The sequence below is a fragment of the Helianthus annuus genome, chromosome 4 (genome assembly GCF_002127325.2).
Source record: "Helianthus annuus cultivar XRQ/B chromosome 4, HanXRQr2.0-SUNRISE, whole genome shotgun sequence".
Classification (NCBI taxonomy): domain Eukaryota; kingdom Viridiplantae; phylum Streptophyta; class Magnoliopsida; order Asterales; family Asteraceae; genus Helianthus; species Helianthus annuus.
In genome coordinates, this window is record NC_035436.2 from 122,581,047 (window position 1) to 122,588,449 (window position 7,403).

General features: G+C 46.1%; 1 non-coding gene across 1 annotated transcript; it reads left to right on the forward strand.

Moving 5' to 3' along the window:
- The first annotated feature begins 6,215 nt into the window (after window positions 1–6,215).
- On the forward strand, window positions 6,216–6,322 carry LOC118491794. Its single transcript, XR_004892239.1, has one exon. It is a non-coding gene; the product is annotated as a small nucleolar RNA R71 (small nucleolar RNA).
- The last annotated feature ends 1,081 nt before the right edge of the window (window positions 6,323–7,403 follow it).

Genomic DNA, 7,403 nt, shown 5'->3' on the forward strand with positions numbered 1-7,403 from the left:
GATGTATCGGTTCCCCCTCGACATGGGGAACGGACCCGTAAATTCGATACCCCATATATCAAAGACCTCAACCACCTGAATGGGGTTTTGGGGCATCTCATTACGGGATGAGATATTTCCTGTCCTCTGACAGGCATCACAACTTCGCACAAACTCATGTGCGTCCCTAAAGATGGTCGGCCAATAAAAACCCGCATCAAACACACGTTTGGCGGTATGAGCAGCACCATAATGGCCACCAGTCGGTCCCTCATGACAATGTCGCAGGATGCTGCGAGACTCGGACCCAAACACACATCTCCTAATAACCTGGTCCGCACCGATCCTAAACAAGTATGGATCCTCCCAAATGTAGTGCTTGACATCCGCAAAGAATTTCTTCTATTGCTGATACGTCATGCCCTCCACAAGGTCACCTGTAGACAAGTAATTTGCCAGATCAGCGAACCAGGGAAAGCCTTCCTCGTGGGCTTTCAAAAACATCAACGCCTCATGGGGAAACTCATCCCCAATCCTATCCTCCCGAGTTTTCTCTATCTCGGGGCTCTCCAATCTCGACAGATGATCAGCAGCTACGTTCTCGGCCCCCTTCTTGTCCCTAATCTCTAGGTCAAACTCCTGAAGCAGCAAAATCCATCGAATAAGCCTAGGCTTCGCATCCTTCTTCGCAAACAAGTAACGAAGAGCCGCATGATCCGTGAAGATAACAGTCTTCGATAGCACAAGATAGGAACGGAATTTGTCGCACGCGAATACGACTGCCAGCAACTCCTTCTCCGTGGTGGTGTAGTTTTCTTGGGTGTCGTTTAGGGTCTTGCTAGCGTAGTAAATGGGATGAAAGTGTTTCTCCCTACGCTGCCCTAGAACGGCCCCAACAGCAAAGTCGCTGGCATCGCATATGATCTCAAATGGGAGGCTCCAATCGGGAGCAATCAGAATGGGAGCACTCACTAACCTCTCCCTAATCAACTCGAAGGCCCTCAAACACTCATCATCGAACACGAATGGCCTATCCTTCTCTAGCAGCTGGGTCATCGGGCGAGCAATTTTCGAAAAGTCGCGGATGAAACGGCGGTAGAATCCTGCATGACCCAAGAAACTCCTAATCGACTTCACAGAAGTAGGCGGCGGGAGCTTGGAAATAACATCAACCTTGGCTTGATCAACCTCAAGCCCCGCCTGTGAAATCTTGTGCCCTAGCACAATCCCCTCTCGAACCATAAAATGACACTTCTCCCAATTGAGCATCAGGTTCGTCTCCTCACATCGAGTAAGCACACGCTCGAGATTTCGCAGACAATGATCGAAGGAACTCCAAACACAGAAAAGTCATCCATGAACACCTCCATGGAGTCCTCGATCAACTCGTGAAAGATCGCCACCATACAGCGCTGAAATGTGGCTGGAGTGTCACACCCCCAAAATCCACCTGCGGAATATCACCGTTTGGGAGCGTGACTGACCAGGATCAAGCCACCAATCATATTGAACATGTAATTAATATCAAGTAAAATAAATGCAAACCAATCATTCAATACGATAGGTGTTCAAAGCATAATTATAGTATCAAGTGTAGCGGAAGCATAAGTATGAAAACCCAAAATATATCATAGTTCAAATGTTTAAATGTTTTAACATGGCATCCACGATCCATGCTCCACAACGACCTGCTCCTTCCTAGTGCAAGCTCCACAAGTACCTAAGGTCCTGCAAGGCATGCAGCAGAGAGTCAACAACTAGTTGAGCGAGTTCACAGTTAATAGTTCAGTAATAGTATAGTGTGAGTAGTAGTATGTTCGTTCGTTATGTCATGTATCGTATTAATTTTCATCGCGGCCTCCTAGGCAGGTATGCGAAGATATTAGGGAATGTTTTTCCCAAGTATTCTAGACTAGGTTTATGTGTACGCGGCCTCCCAGGCAGGTGTGCGAAGATTAGTACATTTAGTTCGCGACCTTCCCAAGGCAGGTGTGCGAAGTCAGTCATAATATCGCGGCCAACCCTTGGCAGGTGTGCGAAGATCAGTTCAATAAGTGTTACTAGTCTAGCCGTATCTTATCGTTAGGTTCCACCATCTGAGTATATACAATAAGTCATCCAATCCCATTCCCACCCGGGAACCCCATGCCTTCGCTGTGTGAACTCACCTTGGTTTGCTCGGCAGATACACAAAAGGTTCTCGAACTAAGGGTGGTCAACCACGTCCTAACAGGGTTACCACACAAGTCAGGTTTTGACTTCAAGTAATGCACGTATAGGTTTCACACAAATTAGCACGTTTCGAGCATGTATAGAACATGGCAGCATTTACCAGTTAAACAAGTGTATAACATATCCAAACTTTGCGATTAAACGATTGGGCTCAATAACAGTCGGCCCAACCCCTTGTGCGATTTGCAAGGCTTGTGCGATCCACAATGGGTTGTGCGATTGGACACTAGCCCGGCCCAAATAACATAAGCAATTCAATAGCCTGTTTGGCCCAATAAGTATACCCGGCCCAACATAACATCTTGTGCGACTAGCAATACTTTGTGCGACTGAAGGTACCTTGTGCGAGTGAGGTCTTAGGCGGTCCGGCCCAGTAACACCAACTGGTTATTCATCTGTGTGTGGCCCAAGGTATTGTGCGGTACAATTAGCCTTGTGCGACTAAGGCACCTTATGCGATTGGGCTCCTTGCGCGATCAGATGACTTGTGCGACTAGACTTCTTGTACGACCAAGAAGTCTTGTGCGAGTAGGTTTAAGTGTTCCGGATTTCATGCACTCGGTTACAAGCTAGTTAATAGTTTCCAATTTTACAATAACAAATTAACAGTTTCTTGTTTTACAAATATTCGATCAAAGCAAGGTTGTTTCAACTAATTCACATAAACCCTAACCAAATCATAATCATGAACAATGACAACCATGAACATCTATCACAATTAACACTTGGCTCATGAACCTGATTTTCTAGCATGCATCCTACCAACAACCACATTCGATCCTGAACATATTGTAACCGATTACTTCATCATAACCCGATTCACTAGAACAATAATAAGTTAACAATCCGAATCTAGCAAACAAAACAGTGGATCAACATCTACATCAAACCGATTCATATCATAGCCGATTATACATATTCGATTCACAAGTATAACATTCATACACACCGTATCATGGCAAACATAATATCAATAATCACACGGACAAGATGATACACTAACCAATTGAAGGAGAGAGAGCAAGGATTGATCCGAACACCACAAGTTCCGATGGCTGCCGTCAAGTTTGTGAGAGAGAGGAACCGAACTAGGGTTTTGTGTGTGAAGGTGTTGTTGTAACAAGTGAGAACCAAAACTCTAAGGGGGATTGCTTGTATGCGTGTAAGAGGAGGATGGGCCGAACCCACACATGGGCTGCCCTTATGGTCCGATTACAATGGATACGGCCCCAAGTGGGCTTGTGTGATCAGGTGTAGTGTTGTGCGATCGGATCATGTTGTGCGTTTAATACAAACATTCAATAACGTACATTCATGCACATAATAACATTCAATAAATCAAAGCTCATATAATCACAACACGTTCACATACGTTACACAAAGTAGGTTCGAAATACGAGTTGTCACATGGAGCATTACACAACCCAAATGGCATGCGTCGATACGCGAAGGTGCCAAAAGGGCATGTAAATGTGGTCTTTTCCTGATCCTCTGGTGCAATAGGGATCTGGAAATAACCTGAGAATCCATAAAGAAAGCAATAGAACTGTTGTCCTGACAGTCGCTCCAGCATCTGATCAATGAATGGCAAAGGAAAGTGATCCTTGCGCGTGGCGTCGTTGAGTCTGCGATAATCTATGCAAACTCGCCAGCCGGTGACGGTCCGGGTGGGTATCAACTCATTCCTATCGTTGACGACCACTGTCATACCCCCCTTCTTGGGGACCACCTGGACGGGACTCACCCATGCAGAGTCCGAAATCGGGTAAATCAGTCCTGCATCTAGCAACTTAATTACCTCTTTCTTCACTACATCCTGCATATTAGGGTTTAGCCTTCTCTGAGGCTGAACCACCGGCTTGAACTCCTCTTCCATCAAGATCTTGTGCGTGCAAAACGAAGGGTTAATACCCTTGATGTCCATCAGCTTCCACGCAATAGCCTGCCTGTGCTCTCTCAAAACACTCATCAGCTTCTTCTTCTCCTCCTCCGTCAATCCAGCAGAAATGATGACGGGTAACTGCGATCCCTCGCCTAAGAATGCGTACTCCAGATGAGACAGCAACTCCTTCAACTCCAGGGGCGGGGGTGCCTCAACAGACGGTCTCTCCTTCGGAATATCCTCCCCCTCGATAACCTCAAACACCTCGAATCTAGGGGAAGGCTTGGTAGCCTGCAACAGAGGGTCCTGCTCAACATCCAACTCAGTGACCTCACTCCCCTGATCATCCATACTCGCATCATGCGTATCAGATGCATCTCTCCCACAAATCTCGCTGAGAAGGCCACCCACATGTGACATAAGAGTATCAATAAAGTAGAGAGTGTCATCATGCTGACGGGTGTGCCTCATAGAATGTTGGATATCAAAAGTGACCTCATCTTTATCGACACAAAGAGTTAACTTTCCATGATATACGTCAATGACTGCTCGTGCAGTGGCAAGGAATGGACGACCTAAGATCAACGGGACCTCAGAGTCCTCATCCATGTCGAGAATGACAAAGTCCACGGGAAATACGAACTTGTCGACTTTCACCAACATGTTCTCCACGATGCCCCTAGGAAACTTCACCGATCGATCGGCAAGCTGAATACTCATGCGCGTAAGGGAAGGCTCTCCTAGGTCAAGCTTAGAGAATATGGAATAGGGCATGAGATTTATGCTAGCACCTAGGTCAGCAAGCGCATTGCTGACAGTAAGATTCCCAATCAGACATGGGATGGTAAAGCTACCAGGATCAGTCATTTTCTTTGGCAGCTTGTTCTGCACGACAGCAGAACACTCCTCACTCAGGGTGACAGTCGACAGATCCTCTAATTTCTTCTTATTCGTAAGAAGATCCTTCAAAAACGTCGCATACTTCGGCATCTTCGCCAAAGCCTCGACGAGCGGGATGTTCACGTGTAACTTCTTCAGCATCTCCATGAAACGACCATACTGCTCCGCGTCCTTACCCTTCACTAACCTACCAGGGTAAGGGGGTGTCGGCTTATACACCCTCATCGGCTCCTTCTCTGGCTCCTTCTTCTCTCCTGGAGACCCGCTGGACTGTGCTGTACTTGCTGGGCGCAGCCTAGGGTGCACTTTGCCAGCAGGGGTCTCCATCTGAATCTCCTCGTCGACCTCCGGGTCCTCGTCATCTACCGGCTCGACCTCTACAGCTCCTCGACCACTCCTCGTAGTAACAGCCTTTGCAGTGGCATTTGGATTACCCTCAGTGCTACTAGGGAGACCACCAGGGGGTCTCTGACTCAACTTCTCTGGCATCGCACCTACAGTCCTCTCAAGATTCTGAAAAGCCATGCTCTGATTCTTCATGAAAGTCTCATGCTCCAAGAATCGCGACTGGTTCTCCTGATGTCGTGCCTCCTCTCTGGTCATGAACTGAGTCAGTAACTGTGTCTGCTGAACCAGGGTCTCTTGATTCTGCTTCATTGTCTCCTGGTTCTGCCTTAGCATCTCCTCCAACATGGGGTTTTTATTCGTACCCGAACTCGATCCTGCTCCTGCGTCCTGAAACAAGTTCTGACGCTGCTGAAACCCCGGTGGGTTGTTGTTCTTCCAACTGAAATTCGGGTGGTTCCTCCAATTTGAATTGTAACGCTCCCCAAAATTTCCTTGATTTCGATTACCTACAAACTATACCTGATCTGGTGTCTCAGTAGGAGCAATAGGACACGCGGTCGTGTCATGCCTACCAGTGCATATCTCGCATAGCTGCTCCTTCTGTACCTTCATATCACTCACCTGCTGTTTCAAAGCGTCAATCTGTGCTTGCATCCTGGTGACCTCATCGACCTTGTGCACTCCTCTATGTGTAGTAGATGAATCTCTAGACTCAGGAAACTCGTAGCTACTCATCGCTATATCCTCGAACATATCCATGCACTCATCCGGTGTCTTGGCGGTCAGCAGATTGCCACCGGCAGTAGTATTCAGCATATTCCTCGTAGTGGGCGTCACTCCATGATAGAATCTCTCAACTAAAGCCCAATCCTCAAATCCGTGATGAGGACACTTGAGTAGTAACTCCTTGAAACGCTCCCATGTCTCGTAGAATGAATCTCCCTCCTTTTGGCGAAACTCTTGGATCAGGCTCCTCAGACGAGCGGTTTTGGAAGGAGGAAATACTTACCTAAGAATTTTTCTTTCATACCGGCCCAGGTAGTAATGGATCCCGCAGGGAGGGATTCCAACCAAGCATGAGCGCGGTCAGCGAGCGAGAATGGAAATAGGCGCAGCTTACAGGCATCCTCGGTGACACCTTGCTCCTGGAACGTATCGCAGATAGCTGAAAAGCGCGAGAGATGGACATTCGGTTCCTCAGAAGGTAGTCCATGGAATTGGATGGTGTTCGTAACCATCGTGATGATCTGGGGTGGAATCTGCCAGCGATTAACCCCGATAGCGGGTCGGGTAATGCTGGAACGAGCATTGGCCGCGTTCAGCCTGGCATAGTCTGCGATGACTCTCCTAGCTGGGGCTTCATTGTTGTGACAACTCGAATTTCCAAGATTCTATTTCGCATTTATTGCACGTTCTTGTCTTGTTTAGTTGATTTATTTGCACAAGTAGTTGCTATGGAATTTTATATGTTTTTGTTACAATGAAGTGCATTGTGTGATTATGCATGGTTAAGTGTCAATTGTGATAAATTTGTTAAATGCATAAACTTAGTGGTGAAACTGTGAAATTGTTGTGAGATGGTGTACTTGTGTAAAAGTTAATACTTGAGGATTTAGAGAGCAATTAGTGAAATCCTAGTAATACTTAACCCTAATCCCCTTTTCACTAATCATTCTCTCAAAATCAAAACACGTATTACATCCTCTAATTCCCTAGCAATCATCACCATTATCATTGGCAAGCTATTCATCACTTTCGATTCCACATTTCTTTAGAATCAACACAAGGTAAATGGTTATTGTTTATTGATTGCTTGATTCTTAGTAACTTTTGATTCTTGATTATGTGTTCATGAAAACCCTAGTTTCTCATATAATATTCTGTGATTTTGCTTTGATTCTGGATGATTGTGATTATGATGATGCTTGGTTGCATGCTCTATAGAATATCTTTGTGATGATTGTTGTTGTTAAGCGTAGGTTGATTGATGATTGGTTCTGCCGTCAAAATGTATGGAATTAGGGTTAGAAACCAAGAAACGTAACTGCTTTAATCTCAAAGA